This window comes from Egretta garzetta, unplaced genomic scaffold (assembly GCF_000687185.1).
Source record: "Egretta garzetta isolate BGI_Z169 unplaced genomic scaffold, ASM68718v1 scaffold207, whole genome shotgun sequence".
Lineage (NCBI taxonomy): Eukaryota > Metazoa > Chordata > Aves > Pelecaniformes > Ardeidae > Egretta > Egretta garzetta.
Genome location: NW_009260185.1, coordinates 1,388,468 through 1,410,889, shown reverse-complemented (window position 1 = coordinate 1,410,889; position 22,422 = coordinate 1,388,468). Strand labels below are relative to the sequence as shown.

Below are 22,422 nucleotides of genomic sequence, written 5' to 3'. Positions count from 1 at the left end.
GGCCAAAAAAAAAACAAAATGGTGATTCCCTCCTGCCATAATAGAGTAGCGCAGTGGCTGCTGCCCGCCCATGACCGCAGCAGGCCCTGCCTGCCCATTTTTCCCCTGCAAGGGCTGGACGTGCTCTACCAGGGGAATTTTTTGCTTTGTCAAAATTCCCAGCACTTAAGCTGGATCTCCTCTGCAATTAAAGTTTATTCTTTTACGTGCAACAGACCCCCAAGCCAATTTCCGAGATGCATCTTACTACAACAACTTCTAGGGAGTCTTTAAGAACAAAACCAATCGCTCCATTCTTCCCCAAAGTGCCCAGTAAGTAATCTGCATGGAATGGTTAAATAAACTATGACTGTTTATTAGAAAATCCCAGCAACAAGTAACGTCTGCGCTCTTGGATTCCCACGTGATTTACTAACGTCAGGAAGACTTTCAGCAGTTTTTCAGCCATTTGGGAGCCTAAGAGAACCGTTTCTAGAATTTTGTTTCCAGAGCTTGCAGCAGCATTCAATATTTATAAGGAATTCCCTGCCTTGGTAGCAACAACTGACAGTTACGAAAAATAAGTACACTATAAAATGCATTAATATTTTAAGTCTGCCAAAGACTGCTAGATGAAGATGTTTCCAGCTTTTGCCTGCCTGGTTGATATTTAGTTCAAGCAAATAACTGCCAAAAGGAAACATATCTAGGAGGGAAAGGAGAGGGTGTATGGGAACTCACAACAGCGACAGTAAAAGATTTTTCTATGTTTACACAATAATCCAGCAGCAGAATTTGGAAAAGCACCGGTCTTCTGGTTTCTACTCCAGCCACTTATTCAGGGAACCACACTGTCGTGCGCTCAGATATTGCTGTAGGATTCTGTAGTACATGAATAAAACCTCTCCCCATCCTCCAAATACAATTTGGAGGTTGTGCTGAATCTAGGCTTTTCCACAAAAATGTGAATAACTCACGTTTAATGATGCAACGGAGGGGAAAAATCTTGGTATCACTGTAATAAAGTGCCTTTTTATGAACACTCCTGGACGCTCGCTGCCTGACAATGCTGGCCGTGATCCAGGTCTGTTTACAGTGCCAGCATGTCTGTGTCCCTGACTCCTGGCGCATCTGTACATTTTGTTCTTGGCATATTTGTATCTATGGAGCCAGCTGACCTTGACGCTCTCATCAGAGGGAAAAAAAAATAATTTAAAAAAAATAAATAAATCAGCAGACAGAAAGCCTACCACCTCCCATATATTTCACAGTTATTATCAGAATATTTTTCCTCTGTTCAGTTTGCACAGAGGTGACATTCAATAACACTGCAAATGTTCATACTGTCCCTAGAGAGGCCTGTTCAGAGTAAACCAAAGACCTATCGAGCAACCTCCCGATAGAGGTTCATAAATATAAAACTGCAGGCAGTGACAAAAGCACCAAGGACAAAATGTGCTAAAACTCTTTGACTTGGGTCCCCCGGTTCCTGCCTCCCCCATATTCCCTACTCTGCAAGGGGATGGGGTAGGTTCCCTACCGCTCGTTATTGCTGCATAGTCACATAAAACAGAGAGGGTGAAGCATTTGCCGTGAGTCTAACATGCCGTAGCGCTCCGCGGCCGTGACGGCAAGGCTTTGCAGCCATCTCTAAAAATACACAATGTCAGCCTGCAGCCTCCTGCTGTAAACCCCCCTTTCCCTCAAGTCGTGGGTCGGCGTGTGATGGACACGCTTAGGCAGCACACCAGCGTGCCTAAGGCAGATGATGCTACAGACCATGGGGGCTGAGTTCCCCAGAAAAATGAATGTAGACCCCTGCTGTTCAGTCCTGCCAGACCCCATCCCTTTATGCAGTCTCTAAGCGGGCTGTCGTGCCTGGAACGCAGACCGCTGAATTACTGTTGGGGAACCCTTAATTTGGAGACCTTCCTTAAAGTGCTTCCCATCCTCCTGAAGAATGAATAGATGAGTTTTGCTGCGACCTGCTTTACAACCGTATGAAACCATGATGCAGCAGATCAGTGACGAGGACCTTTCAGGCAGTCCTGAGAAAGAGACTGTGCTGCCGAGAGACAAACTGGGTCCTCTGCAATCATCAAACTTCTCTGGAAGTCTGCTGAATTCCGTTACGCTATTGTTGTCGCTAGAACACCCCCTTACACGCTGTAATTTGTGCAGCAACAGCTCACTAAAGTTGCAGCAAAACTGCTGGATTTACCCTGCAATCATTCAGTGAAGCTTTCCTTTCTGGCTGGATTTGCCTGGGGCTTATTCCTTTGCCACTCAATGCACCAATTCAAACTTTCAGATCTCCCTAGTGCTAAAATCGTATGAGAAAAGATGCTTCACCCAAATGCATGAAATGTCCTTTTCTGTTAGTCATGAAATTCATCCACAGTTTGATATATCTGAGCCCGAGATTAAGGAGATCACTATAATCTCAGGCCATTATAGAACGTTCTCAGCGTGCCATACAACCACAGAAATAACTCCGATGACTCCACGAGTCGCACTGCTCTCTGGTACGAGCAGACGCAGGGAATTATTGACTAGATTTCCCAGAAGGTACCGGTGGAAATGAGGCATAACACCAGAATTGTAGACATGTCAAAAAGCAGAAAAATAAGTTTTCCCAGAAAATATGATGCCATATGGACCTGGTCTTTGTTCCGGTGAGGCTTGTTTCAGTTCCCCAGGCTTTTCTATGTCATAACATTTTCTAGGAAGATGACTGGGTTATGTCATCTCAGCACTTAAATTGCCTTGGGCTGTGGTGTTTCCACACTAACGACACCGCTGGAGCTGGCAGAGTCAGTACCGTCCCGTTCAGAGAGAACCAACTCATTTGTGCTGACAACTTGCATATACCTTGTCATACAATAAAGTTATTGAAACTGAATTGCCGGAAAGGCTACGATCATTGCTTTGGGTGATTTATCTGGGACTTATTCAGCACTCTGAGCCGATGCCAAGAAAATTCCCCTGTGTACCTAGACCAGATGTTGTTCTCATCTGAACTATGTTAAATCTGAGGTAAAAATACCAAAGCCAACAGAGATGTAGTGCTACTATCACCCTTGTTCCAACTCAGAACTACACTCCCCTCTGTGCCCACCCCATCCCCAAAAACTCAGCAAAACCACCACAGCCAGACAAAAAGTTCGGCCTCTCTGATTTCTCCTCTTCGCCGTGCAAAATTATTTTGGTATATAATAATATTTTTCTTTTTATTGATGACTCTGGCCCTAATTTAAAAAGGAGGACAGAGCTTTGCGGTACTCGGGCAGGTATGGCATGGAAATGCCAACAGAAGTGCTTTCTGCCAAAAGCTTCACCTTTCCCCCACCTTTCTTTCATCTTTTTATGAGATTTTCCCACCACATCCAGGGCCAGCATTACCTCGAGCAGTCCCTGCACAGGCCAGTAGAGGGTGGTGGGCAGCCGCACTGGTGTTTTACTCTCCTGACCATTCCCAGGGTGAAGCCACACATCTCTCTGAAACATTATTTACCCACACATCCTATTTGCAAGAAAGCACCAAAGGTTCAGCATGACCAAGAAGATTTACTGCAACAAGGTCTTTCTCTATAGATTTTTCATAGAAATGATACGTGCCAATTTGAAGTACTCTACCCATGGATGAGGACTGTGTATGAGTTTACAGTTTTAGAAAGCACTTACGAGTTACTGTGCAGGACAAGCGTGTTTGGGCACATCTACCACTTGCAGAAAAGGCTGTGCAATGCCGAGGTTCATCTCAGTGTGGGTGATGGAGACCTACAGCAAATCTTGCTATGGGAGATGAAGGCGCCTGCCTGGGTGTAAATCAAACTCCTCTTCAGAAAGCACCTCATGGCTCTGGAGAACACGACAAAAACATGCTGTAAAGGGGAAAATTCAGCACAAAGAGACTTCAGTATATGGACACATTGTGAGAGGAAGGACAGAGGACTGTCTTCAGCTGCCTAACCTAGTGATTGAATCTGTTACAGCATTATCGGGTCAAGAGAGATAAGGAGCCAGCCTCATTCAGCGTTGGCTAAATTCCTAAACTCCAGCACTGAGGCAGAGGCTCTAAAGCCAGCTGCCTCTTGAAGGAAGCTCTCTGTCACCCAGAGCAACTTGTCCAAAGCTTAACTAGGAACAGTCCAGCTAGAGCTGTGCTCGCTATACCACTGCCCCTCAGAGAGCGCGTTCTTTCCAGCCTGTACATTAAGCCTTACATACATGAGGACACACCGTGATCATTTTCACTGCTCATGCAAAACTAGCAGGCTACATACTCCAGGCTTCTCTCTATTACCAAATGTGGAAACAGCTCTCTGCTATCAAGCCTGTTCTTACCGCCCTCCTGATCGTTCTGATGGGCTCACTCATCTGTAAAACAGCCATTCTTTACGTGGCTATTTCTAATGGCCTGACCTTCAAAAGCAAGGCCCAGGGTTTTTGCATGATTGTCTAGTAAATGTACTTCTGTAAAGAGAGCCCGTAGCCAAAGTCCCTGCAGTTCTTTGCTGGGGAAAAAACCCAGGATGCTTCATATTTTTTTGATAAAAGCAACCACGCAAAAAAAATCAATGGCAACTTTTATGGGTACAAGTGAGCCTGCCCACCCCACGCACTCTGCTGCCCTTCGAAGCAAGGACAAAGTTACCACCCAGCTCTGTTATTACTGGTCGTAAAGGGTCAGCTGTGGGTTTACCAGAGGGAGGGCTGTAGCTCCCAGTAGCGCTGCCTACATGGCATGCATACTCTTCAGGCACTCTTGCAGCTGCTCAAAAGTCCAAACGTGGCTCCTGGATCCAGCTTTCCCTATAGAGGCATTGCCTAAATTTCACAAAGCCACATTCCACCGGACTCTGAACTAAACCCAGACAACAATCCATGATAACTCTTCCCAGTGAAATAACAGAACAAAGAGCATAATGCATGTAAAGAGGATGTGCTGATTTCTTCACTACCCCGTCTTAAGTCTGTGTTGCCACTGGGACCATATTCCTACTCTTGGGAAATAACTAAATAATCACTGCACACAACTTGCTCTCCTCCTTACTCTGCTGAACACTGTGGGCTCCATCCAACCCATTAGCTGCAAAGGGAATTCAACGGAGCTCTGGTTCTTTCAAGCGATATGCTCTCAGCTTTCTTCGTGACTCCCATGAGAGATCAATTTCTGACTTCAGTGGGTCAGGATATCAAACCAGGCTTTCTACTTTGCTTTGCCTTTCCCTGCCTTGGTTACCATCTGTGAAAAATAGGATGATGACTGCTTCCTGTATCTTTCTCTCCCTCCCCTGCATTCCAAAAGAGAGGGTGAATTTAATTTATTAATGCGGACAGAGTCCATGGAGACTTGCAGATAAAAAGACTCGATGTGAAGCAGAATATGATGTTCTACCTCGCAGAAAGCTTATGCTTTACTATTTCTTTTCAAAGCACCTACTGACATTGCTAGGCAACTGGGACATTGTCCAAAATAAAAACAGTAATAACAATCAAACAAACAAAACCTGAGTCTAGCAGTCTATAAAATGCAGCTGAGGGCTGTCAGGTAGACAGACAGCAGATGGAATGAATTCCTGAAGCTGGAAGAAAGAGAAGGCTAAAATGGTCAATTGTCAATTGACCCAAACAATTACCTTAGAGATACATCCCAAGGGGGACATGGCCACCATTGAGAAGGTCCTGCCTCAGAGGACACCAGAGGCATGGTAGGGAGCTTTTGAGGAACAGCAAGATCAACTCGGATTGTCAAGGGACCTTAAAGGATGCCAGTACAAGGGATGGTCACTGTTGTGCAAAGAATGATGCAGTGTTGGATCTATATAGCACTCTTCCTTTCTTCATCTGCAAAGTACAAAGGGTGGAGAAAGCGAGTCACAGACAACTAAAGTTCATATTCGGTTCTCCAGAACCCCGTTCCCTGTTCTTCAGAACTAAAGTTCATATTCTATTCTCCAGAAACTGAACTTTGCTGGTGTTATTTAACACAGCTCCAGAAAGGCAACTGCAAGTAAGTACGCTATCCCCTAATCTGCCTACTCCTGTTCATCTAGCAGCTTTCTGGCAGAGAGGAGACCGTCCCCATGCCTGGCTGTGCAGCGTGTGCCACCCCGCTCCTTATGAAGCTAGCAGGTTTGCTCGGGCAAGCAGGATATCACACGCTCCAGAAAAAGCCTTCGGCTAGACACATCTGTGCTGACAGCCAACCTGGACCCGACAGCCTCAGGGGCTCTCCAAGGTTGATGTAGGGACAACCGCTTGAGATTGGCATTTGAGAGACATCTCATGCCCTTGAGAATGACTTAAACTTCCACAAATACGTTTTTAGAGTTTACAGAAGCATGTTTGTTTGGAAAACAATGAGAAGGGAAACACGGAGAGGATGAAATGAAGTGTGATCCCGTTTTATGGCTTCATACCATTTGATGAATTGCAGCTCAAAAAAACCCCTTGTTAGAGCACAGTGTGTACCTGAGACATCTGTGCTCATTCTTCTACCGCATTAATAAATGTTGTCACTGACTTACAGCTAGTTACCACTTTTAATACCACTGCATATAGCAGAGGGATGGATGAGAGGTCTAATGCAGAAGCCTGGTGCTACTAGACAAACCTAAGTGAAAATCTAGAAACAAAACATCAAGAGGCATTAACCGGTGACACTGGTTGTTCAATGACTTCACTTTCCTACATATGGCGTTTTAAAGTTTTATTTTCCTAGCTTCAAGCAGGAAAAAAGATTCCAGACACTCCCGCGTCAGATGCCAGTGCCATTGTTCAGAACTATCCCTAGGTTTGTAGCTTTGCACACTCATACTCCCATCACAGATTGCTTTGGAGTGCTGAAGACGAGGGGCAAGGTGACACGGGCACAGCTGCCAATAGAAGAATATAGGGCTTTCTACCAATACAAGTCTACTCTCTTCCTCTGGACGCTTAGCTTTTAAAAAGCAGGCTTCAGTGACTAAAAAAAGGGAAGTGACTCATGACTTAACATCGCTCGCTGTATTCTGCACGGGTGATTACACACCCTCTACCCAGCTCAGGACTGCTCGGAGGCGCTGGCAGCTCACCGATCCAGCTGCCCTGCTCCGTGTCCCCCCCCGCCGCCCTCCAGCAGCTCCACAGCCTGGTGCTGAACACCCAGCTTACTACAGCCAGGAAGGAGAGACCTGTCTTTGTTGCAGTCCACGCGTGCCCTACATTTTCAGGGGACGTAAGGACCTCTCTGGCACTAACCTTCTCTGCCAAGCAGCTGAATTACAAGTGAATACAAATAATGAGCTTTACCACTTCCAGTGAGAAGTTGGCGTGATTTCCTCCATGAACAGTTGCATAAAACCCACTTTCCCCACGTGGCGTTATCAGCAGAGGTGTTCTACCTCGCAGGCTTGCCAGGGGGCTGGGGGGGGACTCTAGGTCACACTGTTCCAGGAAATCTTCATTGCAGCCATGATGTTTTAGAGTAACTTAAAGACAGTGCTAAACTCTTGCCACCACCCCCCGTGCTTTCTGAAAATCACAGAAAAGTTAAGTGTGTGAACATGCCTGAAAGGCACAGAACAACTGATCAGCGGGCAGCCGAGTCTCCCTCTCAGGCTGGGAAGTCACGAGTCCTGTTTTCCCCCTTCTCAAGCCCACCTGCACCGCTCTGTAAAGAAGAGGGCAAATACTTTGCTGCAAACGAGGCCTCTGTCGCTGTTCAACTCCTGGCTATGACTTCAAGGAGTTAAATAGCACAGGTCTCTGCCTTTCTGCATTTCCACATGCATTGCCAAGCCAGCGCTACAGCCAGCTTTGTTCTTGAATTTAAATAGCCTATGCATTTAAATTTTGTCATTACAGTTAGCAGAGGAGGCCAAGGGCTTCAGCTACCTGCTGTCTAAGAATAAGGAAGGCTGAAGTGATTAGGAACCTTTTACTTTCATTAGGAGCAATGCGTGAAGGTGCTGGAAGGGATGAAGGGTGTAATCAACTTCATCTGTTACACCGTTCTTCCCTTTCAGATGCTTGCTGTCCCAGAGATTTACACTTTCTTCAGGCTTATCTGCATGCTGGCACGCATGGCTATTTATTTAAGGATGGGTGTCGGTGACGCTCCCTGCTAAGAGGAGCAAACCCCAGTTCTCATATTTCTCTCTCAGCTATGATGGCGCTCGTTCACAGAAAAGAAAGCTTTGGGAATGAATCACAACTGTACGTACATCAGCCTGAATATTCAGTCTCCTCTTGCTGCTGTACTCATTGCTACACTACTATCTAGAATATGCTCAGCATTTTACTCATACAAAATGAAACATAACTGAAGGACAGAATCATCTCTCTGGGGGCTCGGAATAAAATGGCAATGGATTTCAAATCCCTCCCCATGGTAAGCACAAAGTAAATAAGTACTGGGAGAGTGCCAGCCTAGCTACACTGAGGTTAATGGATAAACAACTGCCTGCAGTACTGACTTGCCTACTAGACTTAAAATATGTAACTTTGATTGCATCTTAGGGAGACCTCCCCTTCTATAAATAATCATTCCAAAAGATAAAGGCATTAAATCTTTTTTCCTTTGACAAAACAGAGATTATCAACATTTATACAGAAAAACTGCTATTAGGCAAACAGGCTTCTCGTAGAGGACTTGCTTTTTATAGAAAACGTTGGTTTTATCGTGGAAAACAGAACCCTGAAAAACGAGAAAAAATTGCAAATATAGCAAGGGACATTCTGAAAACGTTAGCTCAGTCACACCTTGTTTTCCCCATTTCTGCTTTACGGGAGATGCTCCCAAAGCACACATTTTCCAGGAAAACAATGAAGCAAGCTCAGAAAAGGGGAGACGGTTGCAAATAAGGAGAGCTGCTGGCACACCGAGGTCCCTTCTGAAAATGAGATTTAATTGCTTGGTTATGGATGCTTTTTTTGACATGTTAGCCTAGGTGAATAAAACATTCAGTTTAACAAACAATAGCCCAGGTTTCCAAGAGTGTCTTGCGTAATTTTGAATGTCCAACGTTAGGTACAATAAAGAGAAGTCATTCTGCAGTGAGAATCTCTGCCATTTAAGGGGTCTCAGACAGAGCACCTACGAGTCATTTGTCACTTCTGAAAATCTAGGTCATTTACTCCCCTCCTCCTGCTCTGCTTTTTTCATGCCAAATATAGAAAGAATTTTCTGGCTTCAGACTGAATAAAGTTGTTAATTACACTCTTCCCTAAAAACCTGCAATTGAAATTCACTCAGGGAGTCTCTGAAAGCTGTGGAAAGCTATTCTTTTTTATAATATTCTTTTGACATGTCTTAGAGGAAAAAGGAAGAAAGCCCTTTTGCTTTTAATTTCTCAGTTTTGAGGATAATATTTAACAGAAGCAAATCCCTTTAAGGGCTCAACTATGCTCTTTGAAGCTGGAGGGAAAAAAATCCCATTGAGTTTCATTGCAGGAGAACTAGATTGCCGCTTTGAAAAATTATGTTAAACAATCTGCAGTATGTTGTGTGATGCAAGAAAATTAATTTGCACCATCATGAACTGCCAATAAGTGAAAAGGACAGGATTCACAGATTCACAGAATCCCAGCATGGCAGGGGTTGGCAGGGCCCTCGGGAGCTCACCCAGTGCCACCCCCCTGCTCAAGCAGGCTCACCCAGAGCAGGGGGCACAGGACAGCGTCCAGGCGGGGGTTGAAGGTCTCCAGAGAAGGAGCTCGGGGGCTCAGGCACCCTCACAGTCAACAAGTTCTTCCTCCCATTCAACTGGAACCTCTTCTGCTTCAGTTTGTGCCCATGGCCCCTTGTCCTGGCGCTGGGCACCACTGGGAAGAGTCTGGCTCCGTCCTCGTGACCCCCACCCTTGAGATATTTGTAGGTGGTGATGAGATCCCCTCTCAGCCTTCTCTTCTCCAGGCTGAACAAGCCCAGCTCCCTCAGCCTTTCCTCCTAGGGGAGATGCTCCAGTCCCCCCATCATCCTAGTTGCCCTCCTCTGGACTCTCTCTAGGAGTTCCTCATCTTTCTTGAACCGGGGAGCCCAGAACTGGACCCAGTGCTCCAGGTGGGGTCTCACCAGGGCAAAGTGCTAGGCACAGTATAAAAATAACCAGATTATTTCGGAGTATACCGCATCAAGTTGCTCCTGGTAAAAGTACCTGGAACAATTCCATCATCAGTTCCTGGTGCTATAAAAACCTATAGGTGTTGGTGTCACTAGCAGCATACCTGCCTTACAGGAAAGTTAAGAGGTGTAACAGATGGATTAACATGCTTTGGAGATGGAAAGTGCTGCTTGAGTATTATCAAATTTATTATTAATGACAGAGCTATTAAAACAATAGGATGGCTAATAACGGAGCTTAATTCCTTATATCGGTGTGCTTTGTCTTCAGAACACTCTGGGGCAACGCTTGCGTCACTGAGTCACAAAGCTCCTGTTGGTTTCAACTGTGTGAACAGATCTGGCTCTGCCCAAGTGTTAAATACCTTCTTGTAACATAGAAAACCTGTTCCCCACCTCCTCTCAGACTCAGAGGATCCCGCCTGCAGGACATCCTCCACCTGTCCCTGGTAGGTGGCTAGAAGCACTGGGTTCTTATTGCTGTATAACCAAGGGAAGAGCAGCTTCCAGTCTGGGGATTTTCATGTTGAGGGTAGAACTCATTTATTTACAGTAGGCCTTCATAAGACAGGGATACAAACTGCTCCAGCCATCTCAGTCCTCTCTACTGATGGGGAAGGATGGGCACCTCTACAAGGCCAATGGATCCTTCGATGCCTGTCCTAGAGTGAGAAGAAATGCCTTCTGAATGTGAGAGGGAACCAGAAGAAATGGCTTTATTAGACACCTAATTTTGGTGCGCCTGTAGGTAAGTGGGATGATTCCAGGCTTATGTCACTCTGTCCCTTATCAACAGGATGCAAAGGCACCCCACCAAAGGACTGAGAAATACAAGAGATGCACATTTCTTGCTCAGCAACGCAGAGAAACAGCAACTTTACAGCAATGAGTTAACTCCCGCAGTCAGTCCTCTGCAAAGAGTTCATGTGGACTCTGAGTTTTGGTGCAGATCTAGGAAGGAAAGCCTAAGCAGGAATTTGGGCAAGGGCACACACGTCTAATATAGCACAGACCCAATAAATCAAACTGCAAAGCATTCTGCAGAGCATTGGGAGTCTCAAGCGGCATCTGTTTCTCTCCCAAACCACGCTGCCCATGCAAAGAAAAGGCCCGATCCTCACAAGTAGTCAAGGTACTTCTGTTGTGCTTGTGCTGGTGGGATGGGACAAGCGACTCAGATGATGGAGTAACGTCAGCTTCTGCAGGTAATATTGCACTGCTTCCCCTGGCTCAACACTTCTGCTGTGTTTTTTATCCATCCAGCAGCCATTCCTCTGCCTTTCACATTCTATATATAAACCCAGCCACAATGCTAATGAGCCATTGCATATAGATGAGCTGGCAACCAGTCTGAGCTGACACAGCCACACATAAAAGCCAAAGAGGGCCTTGGGCTCTCTTCCTTTGATACAGAAGCTGTTGGACCAAAGTACTGTGGAAATTGCATGGTCTAGGGGACACGAAGCCGGGCAGTTTTTTCTCCCATCTCCTTTCTGCAGTCACCTTTACTGCCTAGGACACAAGGTAAGAGGCTCAGAGCCATACTGTTTTCTTGATAGCTGACTGAGAAGATACAGATAGACTGTCCCTGCTGTTTCCTTGCGCAAAATTGTCACCTAATGCCTACAGCAGGGGAACTGTAGTCCTTTTTTGTGGAACAGGACATTTGGATTCTAGCCTGCTTACTCCCGGGCTCACCCCTTTCCTTGGGCAACCCTCTTGATAGTTCCCCGTTTCAGTTCCTGCTCCCACCAAAAAGGCTTGAGAAAACATTTGTCAGAGAAAATCTCTGCATCTGCTGTAGTCATCTCAGGTACGGAAGGCAGAAGATGGCAGTTCAGCCATAACTCTTCTCTGGGAATGCTGAGCGCTATTTCTGACAGTGACATGGGGCTGGAAGGGCCTCAAAGTACGGCTATGCAAACGAACCAGGGTGAGAAAAGCCGATAGACGTTTACAGCGTATTGGCTGTTGTGTGGTAACTGTTGTTTTAAACCTGTATTTGTATCAGCCAGCCTGTCTTCACTTCAGTTACTTACAGCCTAAGCATGTCTACGCAGACAGTTAACGAGTAGCAGCTAACTATTTTCACAGCTATACCTTGAGCTCAGCGTGTTTCAGTTTCACAGCAGTGAGGTGCACGTAGCAGAAGTTCCCTACGTTCAGATGCACCAAGGTGCTCAGAGGCTACAGTAAGGAGTTTCTCAAAACTACTGTTAAAAAAAAAAAGTACCCACCCTTAAATTATCTTCCATTGTGGGCATGACAACATGTAGTGCATGGTTCACTTCCTTAATCTCACAGTCAATTACTTTTCTCAACCCATATGAACATCAGCAGGGAAAAAGACAAATCTGCATATGCGTTAGTAATAAATTTAAAAATCAGGGCATACCACTTAAGGGTTGACTTGTCAGAAAATGGTAATTAAAAGCGTTCCAGCTGACAGTGCCCCTTTAATGAATTATTAGTAATGTTCTCAGAGAACATTTGATGAAAGACACCATAAGAGTTCTTACTTAAACAAACCAATTTTCTGCATGATGCAACTTTGCTGGGCAAGAGGGGGAAAGTCACCATTATGGAATCAAATTATGAAAATAAGAAAGTAGTGGTTTGAGCGATCAGGAAGTAACAGGTGCCCTTTCCGTACTGATTGCCTCCATTTCCTATACCACAGCCTTTTTCCATAGGTGCTTATCTAATAACTGCCACTGTTTTCTTAAATTCTGTTTTAAAAGCCCAATAAAGCGTAGTGTAAAAGAGTTTTGGTCATTAACAAGCATTATACATATGCACTACAGCGCCTGGCCAGCTCAGTTTTAATCCAGATAGAGCAATGCCCAGGGACTGATCCTTTCGGCTAATACCTAATCACGCCAGAGGCTCCCGAGCAGTGCTACGTGCATTATACAAACTTCAGAAGAGCTCGTGCTGGGCAGCGTCAGCAGCAGCAAGCTCTCCTCCCATGCACGGCCTTATAGGTGCCTTTGCATAAGAGCCTTGGCACGGGCCGATACAGCCGATGAGACGTAATTTGGCAGGGATTTGTATTTGGGTATGAAGGAGACGGGGGGCTGGGAGGTGGCGGAAAGGGGCTCTCATGCCTCCTCTCCTTTCACAGAGTTTCTTGCTGGTTTCCAGCTCTGTCCAGATCTGTTGTTTGTCCTCGACTGTTTCAGGAGAAATGTAACGGAGAGCAGCTCTGGGAATTCACATTTCTTGGCAGAAGTTCTGTGGAGCCACCCCTATAGCTGGTAAGCAGCAATATTCTGGGGTAGTGGGATGGTTCTCGAAGGGGGGGGTGGTCATGGTGAAAGCACTTTCCACCCATGGAGCTCAGAGCATCCTGCACCCGAAAGCTACTCTTGCCTTTCAACTGTAAGCAGCAGCTCACCTTAATACTCGATAACTAAGGTGCATCCTTAAGTCTCTGGACTACAGTGGGAATGAGGGGAGTTTGACACGGGAATGTAGATTTACCTTCCAAGCCCAGTTGCTATGGAAGTGCCAGTTGTCTGTTCCCTCAGCAGCACAGTCCACCAAAAGATGTTCTGGCACTATCTACCCCGAGGCTCTACTTCTCAGCCGTGAAACAGGGCTGTAGTTCAGCCTGCGTACCGGAGAAGGAGCTTTTTAGTTAAGGTTCAGAGTTCTTTGTCAGCCCACCCCGAATATCTTCACAAGGCTTTTCTACAGAACAGGTAACTTGGACCACATTTAGGCTGTGGGTGGCTAATGAGTGTGCACGCTCCATACTGAGTGCTCACAGAGGGAAGATGGTTTTATTTGTTTCGCAATCCAGGATTTTGACATGTGAATGTGCTCTCTCTGCAGTTGCCCATGATAAATGCAAAGTAATTTAGGTTGGCTCATACTTTAATAAACTCTCTCAACCACCTTCTGTGCTGTAGGGAGAAATGTGCACAGAGGAACCACAGAATGGGTAACAGACAGCAGGATATCACTTGAAGCCCTAGGAATTTCTGTCCCAAAGAGAAAAACAAGCAGTTATACAATGACACTTGCACCACAGGATACGACTTCTGTGATCTGAACGGCCACCCTGTATGTGAATATTTGCTAATACCAAGAGATAAACCAAGGAAGTTAATCTCACTTCCTTTATTCATCTAAAACATGGAGGTTATGTCCAATCTTGTCACCCAGGTTGCTCACACAACCTGCTGGTGGGCAGGTGAGATGAGATGCTGTGAAGCACAGCTCCTCCAGTCCTCATATACACTCCAACTCCAGTATCTCCCAAATTAGCTGCCTGGGCTTTTCAAACATTTTGAGGGGTAAAGTGAGGTGAGAGTAAATCCTTCACTGGGTTTACGCCCCTGTACTAAGACTCTGGAAATCTCAAATCACATCCTGAGGTCTGCTATATAATTGAATTCTGCATGAACCAGGGCAACTAATACAAGATTTTAGAATGCCTGTTAATAACTGAGGTAGGAGCCTCACTTTTGGAAGCAATTTAGTCCCAGGTTCAAATTAGGCACCGAACAGAAGCAGAAACTGAACTCAGAATAGGGGTCTTGGGTAGCTGGAGACACAGGTGAGTTCAAGAGGAGTAATCCGATGGAAGAAATTCACCCTGAGACAGCAGTTACTAATGACTGAGAGGAACTCCGAGACACCTGAGCTATTAAGGTGGGCACTTCAATAAGTTCCCTCAGGTTGGTGGAATGGATTGACATTGCAGAAGATTCCAGCAAGATTTAAGCTTTCCACTGGAAACGAGATCGTAGGCTATTTGTAAAGGGTATCTAAGAACTCAGCATTCGTCTCACTTTTCTCTCTGGTTTTGTCTGGAACACAAGGGCCTCCTGCAGGAAATGCATTAGATGCTGAACAATAAGAGGTAGAAAGAGCCACTGGGCACTTGGTGATAGTGTAGTTTAATTACAAAGACTTGCACAGTGCAGGAACTCATAATAAATCTAAACTTAAGACTTTCATTTGCAAAAGTATCTGCAAATAGGCTTAATATTTGCGCATCTCAAAAAGCCATAGCATATTCCCCTCTGTTTCACTCCTTGATGAGAATATCAAGATATTATGCATGCAAAGGTTTGTCGTCTTAGATAATAAACAAGTTTCTGCCAAGATAGCAATTGGGCATCTCTCATTTATATTCTCCTAAAAATCTGAGTTCCATTAAAATTCTGACTACAGCAAGCTGATTCTGTGCTGCCAGCCCACAGCAACACATTCAGGTCTCAAAGCTTTTTGCATCCATTGAATTTATCCACCCAACACCCTGGTTTCGCTTCCATCTTACAAGTAGATGGGGAAAGAGACACAAAGGGGAGAACTCTTATCCCATAATACATACAAAAAATGTGAAAAGCCAGGAGCTGAGCTCAGATATTTGGACTGTCCAGGGAATGCTTTATACCTTGACTATGTTTCCTAGGTCCTGCAGCCAGAAACCTTCTTATTAGGGCAGAGTAGTTTGTTTATGGGTTGAGACACAATATGCTCACTAAGTTTCTTCTTTGCTGCAAAATAGCAAGGAATAGAATGTGCCCAATACTGGTCTCTGACCTTGGTAATAAGTTGATTTAATTGGATTTGATTTTTCAAATGTAACATCTCAAGTCAGCCATAAACTCTGGAATTAGCATATCACATTCTCAACACAGGAAAGATTTTAAAGTAGCATAAGTAGATGAAGTCCATGCCCAATGAATTTCAAATTACACTGAGGATGAACTCAGCCGTATGCATGTCAAACTAAAATTGTGCAGGCTCTGAGTGCATCAAGCAGCAAAGTTATTAATGGCTTACACTTGCTATTAAGAATGCAAAGTAGCTATTTTGCACCCAGTTTCTTCATACATCTCTTCACATCAATGACCCATGTGATGGGTCAATAATTCACTCAATGCATACCGAAAGCCAAGAATGTCTTGCAAGTCAATTACACTTATAGAAATAATTAGGAACGCAGAAGTAACTGAAGGATTGGAATAGAAAGAGCTCTGCTGGTGAAATACTGCATACCCCAGGGACAGCAGACTCTGTCCCTGTCTTCAGATTTGCATCTGGTGTTCCTCAATACCTTCAAAGGGCACCGTGCATGCCCCTGAAAGCAGAAATTAGACTTAAAAGGGGCAATTTTTGAGTTTCAGTGTTTCAGAGAATAATTTCAGGGAATTTCAGGTGCTCATGTAACTAGAAGCTATTTGCTTTCTGCAGGAGATGTGAAAAAAGTAGGACATTAGACAAACAGCCGCCTACTGAAATTTGATCCTCAAGATTTGCTCCTGAAATTTGTTTAGTTTTCACAGCATTCAATTGTAATAAATCACAGGAACATTTTAACCAATCTGCTAGGCGCAAGCGGACTCTAATTCAGACGGACAAAATGTGCTTCATCAGACCTTGTATGAAAGAGCACCTAATGTCTTTAATACAGCTGACTTCAGCTGGAAGTCTCTGAAGTCAGGCTTTTTCACAACCCATGTTTCAGGACCACAAACTGACTTTAAAAGCCATGGCAGGGGCTGCAGGCTCTGCTATACATCCCTACCAAAGGCCCTGGAATGATGGCTGTTACCCACGTCACCATGCAGCAGCCAAGAAGAGCTGAGGGAAGGAAACTATTGAGGTGAGACCATAATGGGACAAGATGTATCTAGACAGCTTGGTTGAACATCCCAGAAATCAGGCTTCTGGAACCAGAGGCAGGACAAAATCCGTCGATCAAAGTCTGCAGCGATGCCAGCACTTGTGATCACAGCACTATATGCTGAAAAGAAATCTTCCGAACTGCTGGTGACCAGCCCTCTTATTGCTGAACCTCAGCTGATTAAACACACACAGCATCAGCCAGCAAGTGCCAATCTACATTCCAGCTGCTATAGGACAGACTCGCAGGCCCAGTGAGCAGAAAAAGGAGCATGGAAGATCAACAGGTTGCAGATGATGTGGTTCAATATAAGCTCAGCACGGCAGATGAACAGACACATAAAGGACCTCCTATAGGAGAGAGCCTATATTATCCAAAAAGGTAGAAGAAAACATGCATCTATTCAGGAAGGCAATGAATCGGTTCCCTTTTTAACAATTCTATGGTTTCCTCATTGGTTTCTTTGCTTTTTAGATGTACAGTAAGAGTTAAGAGGCTCCATTCTCCCTCCCAGATGCTCCCATTCCCTAGGTTACCAGCTGTAGCCCACCTGACTGATTACAGCAATCAGAACAGTTCTTTATACTTTTGAGGCAAAAAGCAAGTTCAAGGAAAGTCCAAAATGCCTGTTAACAGAGAGCAAGTCTGGAACGATGCTCCTTTCAACACATCTGCCGGAAAACTTCTGAATGACAGACAGGACACGGTCAGAGGAACCTAGCACACACTCACGTAGGAAATGACCTGTTAATATTCCTGTCTAAGAGAAGCTACGATCCTCAGTACAGAAATTCAAGAAACGAGGACAGCTCGATTGCAAAACAATGACAAATCAAAGCAACTGGCAGGGAACCAGCGAAGAGGCAGAGAAGTAGCAAAAGAACTAACAGTAGAACAGAGCTCCATAAACTCTGTATGTGGGATTAACATATGAGAGTACTGGTTATTAAACGAAGGGGGATGAGAAGTGCTAAGTAATAAGCAGCGCAGAACTTAGGCTGCAGTGTAGCATGCCTTTAATCTCTGGCAGCTGAGACATGCAAAGACAGAGAACTGCTTTACACACAGTTCAGTGATAGAAACTACCCAGAGCACTACACCGGTACCCACGCTTTCATCTTGAGAGAAAGCCTTCCTCGCTTTGTTCTTTGTTTACCCTGAGAAAGCAATAAAGTATGAAAGAACTGCCTTCTACATGGGAAAAAATAGCAATAATTTGTATTTATAGCACACAATTGCTCCTGAAAGATGTCAGATTACTTTATAAGTGACAGCTGTGCTCAGGGATCATTTCAGTAACATGCTACTCTAACAGGGCAGGGCCATCCAAAAGCTGCTTTGGAATAAAATAACACTCTACATCATGAAAAGCCATTATCAACATTAAAACAGCCTCAGAGTCGCGTGTAAAGTAGTGGAATTATCCTTATTTCCTTAGCAGACAGGTAACATGAGTTAGAAAGCAATGGAAACAGTCTGAGAGCACAGAGTCAGGACTACAGCTCCACAACTGCCTGTTTCCAGACCAATGAATCCCACTTTCTCCCCTCCATGTCCTTAACCATTTCAGGTGAAGGCTCAGGCTACTGCTGCAGAATGCAGCTACCACCTATCACATCACCTGGTCCACCTCCAATTCTTTTCTCTCAATCTTACTAACTGAGAAACACTCAGAGCTGGGGTTCCAGTGGGAACCTGGTAAAGCGGGGATTTGAATCTGGCTTATCAAAACCAATGTGATAGTCCTATCTACGCTGCTGTGATTGGCTTATTGGTAACAAACCAGCACAGCATAGTGGGGGTTTTTGCCAGTTTAGAAATCAAAGTCCCCTTGATAACCACAAGAGACCAGGATACTGAAATTACAGCCTCGCTGAAGCGAAGGACTGCAATAGGACGGTGTTCTCAACACTACATGAAAATATTCCCAAACTGCTGACTGGGGTAAGCACCCACCACGCTGTTTACCCTGGTGCTATAAGCAAGTGACAGATTGTGACAGAGCAAGACTACTACAAGCGTACAATTCCTACCGTGACTTACAAACACCTGGTTGGAGGACCGCCATGCTATGTGCAGTCTCCATCATCAAAACACAGTGGGCAGAATTCAAAGGAAATCTTCCTACTGCAGTATTATCCGGGTTAGGTGGATCCCTCCTGCCTTTCCCTCCGCCTCCTCAGGTTCACACAGGGGGACTATTACAGACCTGGCAAATAGTACCTCAAATCCTGCCCTAAGGCTGACGGAGCATGCAGAGTGGGACCACACGGCTCCTCTGGAGCTGGAATCGGCGATTCCCTGTGATGCAAACTACTGTGAGAAGACTTTATATCACAGCAATCACAGAATCCCAGCATGGCAGGGGTTGGAAGGGACCTTGGGAGATCACCCAGTCCAACCCCCCTGCTAAAGCAGGGTCTCCTAGAGCATGTTACACAGGACTTCGTCCAGGCTGGGGTTGAAGATCTCCAGAGAAGGAGACTCCACAGCCCCCCTGGGCAGCCTGGGCCAGGGCTTGGGCATCCTCACAGTCAACAAATTCTTCCTCACGTTCAACTGGAACCTCTTATGTCTCAGGTTGTGCCCATGACCCCTTGTCCTGGCGCTGGGCACCACTGGGAAGGGTCTGGCTCCATCCTCATGACCCCCACCCTTGAGATATTTGTAGGTGGTGATGAGATCCCCTCTCAGCCTTCTCTTCTCCAGGCTGAACAAGCCCAGCTCCCTCAGCCTTTCCTCCTAGGGGAGATGCTCCAGTCCCCCCATCATCCTTGTTGCCCTCCTCTGGACTCTTTGCTTTCTGCTTTTGCTCCTTTAGCACTGCACAGGGTGCAAAGAGAACAACTTTTTGCCTTGAGTAAGCAAGAACCTTTTCCCAACTGCATTGAAAGCTGTTGCAAGAGCGCTAGATGTTTTCTGTCAGCAATCTTCCCCACACCCAGAGCTGGGTCCTTTTCGGGGTGGTACAAAGCCACTATCAGTTTAAACTTGTGACACTTTGGAAAGACAGTGCATGTGAACAGAAGCTTTTATAGGACAAGGTAATGCTGAGTACTGAGATACCTTGAGATGAGGTGCTGAAGCAGGGTCACAACCACCACGGAGGTGGTTTTGGCTTGGGTGATGGCTGTCTTCTAGCCATGTCGCCGATGCCCGAGTCAGCTGCCTCTCAGCCTCCCGAGCTCCTGCAGAAAGCCCTTTTGCCACACCATGCTGGTGACTGAGACTTGACATTGCCAATCTGTAGAAACAAATTGCGAGTTAATGATTCAACCCCTTAAATACTTCAGCAAAGAACAGCAAAATGAGGGAACGCGAATTGGCTCACATGACTCCGTCCATTTTCCCTGTGACTTTTATGGTTGGTGTTTATGCAGTATTGCCTCCCCAGCCCACATCGTACTGCAAGAGAGGTCTTTGGCTATAGATAGCTTCTGCTCTCGGTCACACAGGTAAGAACTCATTCCAGTCTGCCTTTCTCACATATTTAGAGTGCCAGGCCTTTTTCTGGCAACAGAGAGGAAAAGCAACTAGACAAAACCTGCCTTCCTCCTTTAGAAAGTTTCGACAAAAAGCAAAACGTTTTATTTCAAGACTTCTCAGTAAATCAACATTAATTCTCTTAAAGTAGAATACAAAACGAGGGCAACACTATTGGTGACTTAAATCCTTAATTTTTTTCTCTTGCAACCACAACGACACATCACACACAAGTCCATTGCAATGAGAATTTTTTTTTTTCTGACCAAAGAAAAAAAATCCCCCAAGATAAAATTTGCTTGAGAAATAATTTCTCCCAGAGCCACTTCCTATTGAAAATTTAATATTTTCAGTGGAAACCTAATTGTCTGAAGATAAAAATAGTTCTGTTGGGAAATCCTGCTGTATAAAGACAGCTTAGCTCCCAGTTTTCTGTTCTCCAGAGGCAAGATACCCAGCACAGCTGCGTACCCGATGACGCACCCCGAAGGTGAGGTGGCTCATCTGCTGCATGGGACTTCTCTGTCACAGTAGAAGGTGCCATGGGAGATACAGTCTAGTCGTGGCATTAGTCTGGCACTGCAAAAATATCAAATGATGACATTTTCTTTAGCACTGGCAAACGTTTTTGTCTAGACAGAGCTATTTTACAAGTGCCGTGTTTCTAGCAAGCGGCAGAAAGGGAGTGACTGTGGGCCAGGGCTGGCCTCTTGCCTCCACGCATGTAGGGCAGGAAGAAATGCTACTCCTGTAAATTTACCAAAACCTTACCCGTGTTTGCTTATACCAGACACATCACTTGCTCTCCAGTCAGCTGAAGTCTTTAGAGTCTCCCCCAGTAAATGCAGTCATGGATTAATTTTGTGTGCGGTACTAACTACAATATTAATTGCTAACAACGACAGTAATGGCTTTATTGCTGTAAATCCTTTATTTACACATGTGAAGTAAGTATTTTAACCTTTGAGGACCTCAGACACTCCTGACCTTTCAGAAAACATGATTTGCTCGAGTCTCCACTGCTGCAGTGCCTGTTCTTTCATTTATTCATTTGCCTGTGTTCTCATGAATGAATTATTTCTTCATGTCAGCTTTGTGAAGGGAAACTGCAGCCTGTCTTTTCAAATCATGCATACATGGCATAGCACGAGCAACATTCCTGGATGCAATTAGCTACTGCTTGTTATCACTGAAACCTTATTGCAAGTGTGACTCCAAGGTGCACTCAAGTAACACAAGGGCTGCTCGGCAGCAGACCACATCAGGTAGCAAACTCTACAAGACATACACAAAGCATAATGAGATCCAATTTTCAGGCAGAGGTTTGGAAGCACCCTGCTATAGTCTTTCCGAGGTGACTTAGTCCCTTAAGTAACCAACGACTCCTATAGAGTCCATACATCCCATTTATGTCAGAGGACACGTTTCCTTCCCTTAAAAATCAGGCTGTGGGGGAAGCAAGGGAGGGGATAGGGGGATAGAACACATCCTTGTCATATCACTGTCGGGGTGGCTGGAGCCATCCTGGTTCACCCAGTTTAAAAAGCAGAAGGATGAACCCTCCCTCCCTTCTCACTACAGAGGAAAGTTAGGCACTTAAGAGGACTTCTTCATTAGGTACTCACATTAAGCTGGCTAGATCATATGTGTGCTTACAACATTTTGGAGGCATAGCCACTGCGTTCAGTGCTCAGATCCGCTATCAGGAATAAATACTTAATGATGACCTTGCCAGGTCCAAGAAGAAAGCTGCCTGTGTCAGCTTGCCAGTGCCAGCAGGTCTGGTCCCTTTGCTAACGTGTCCATCAAAAAGATAAAGTGGGCACGGAGGATGGTGTAAATCAGATTCTTTTTAGATGTACCCCTAGGACTAACGGGCTGCTTTAGGCGGGCTTATATTCTTGGATATACTTACAATTGATTCAAAGGAGGGCCAGCTCTCTTCGGCAGTCCTTGATTCTGATATGACTTTGATATAGGTCTGGTCCCTTTGCTAACGTGTCCATCAAAAAGATAAAGTGGGCACGGAGGATGGTGTAAATCAGATTCTTTTTAGATGTACCCCTAGGACTAACGGGCTGCTTTAGGCGGGCTTATATTCTTGGATATACTTACAATTGATTCAAAGGAGGGCCAGCTCTCTTCGGCAGTCCTTGATTCTGATATGACTTTGATATAAGCAGCAAGACAGGGAGACTGGATGCTGCAA

The 22,422-nt window shown here is 45.2% G+C and overlaps 1 protein-coding gene across 4 annotated transcripts in view; it reads right to left on the bottom strand.

Annotated features, from left to right (window-relative positions):
• KCNJ5 (potassium inwardly rectifying channel subfamily J member 5) overlaps nt 1–22,422 on the bottom strand; it is a 64,444-nt gene that overhangs the window by 27,299 nt on the left and 14,723 nt on the right. For 2 of the 4 annotated variants that reach the window (XM_035897458.1, XM_035897460.1), the window contains exon 2: nt 19,797–19,974. The gene's annotated coding sequence lies outside the window, so the exon portion shown is untranslated. Of the gene's footprint in view, nt 1–3,663; nt 3,733–19,796; nt 19,975–20,684; nt 20,793–22,422 lie in introns of those variants that run through there. The other 2 variants (XM_035897457.1, XM_009642124.2) reach the window with 2 other exon arrangements.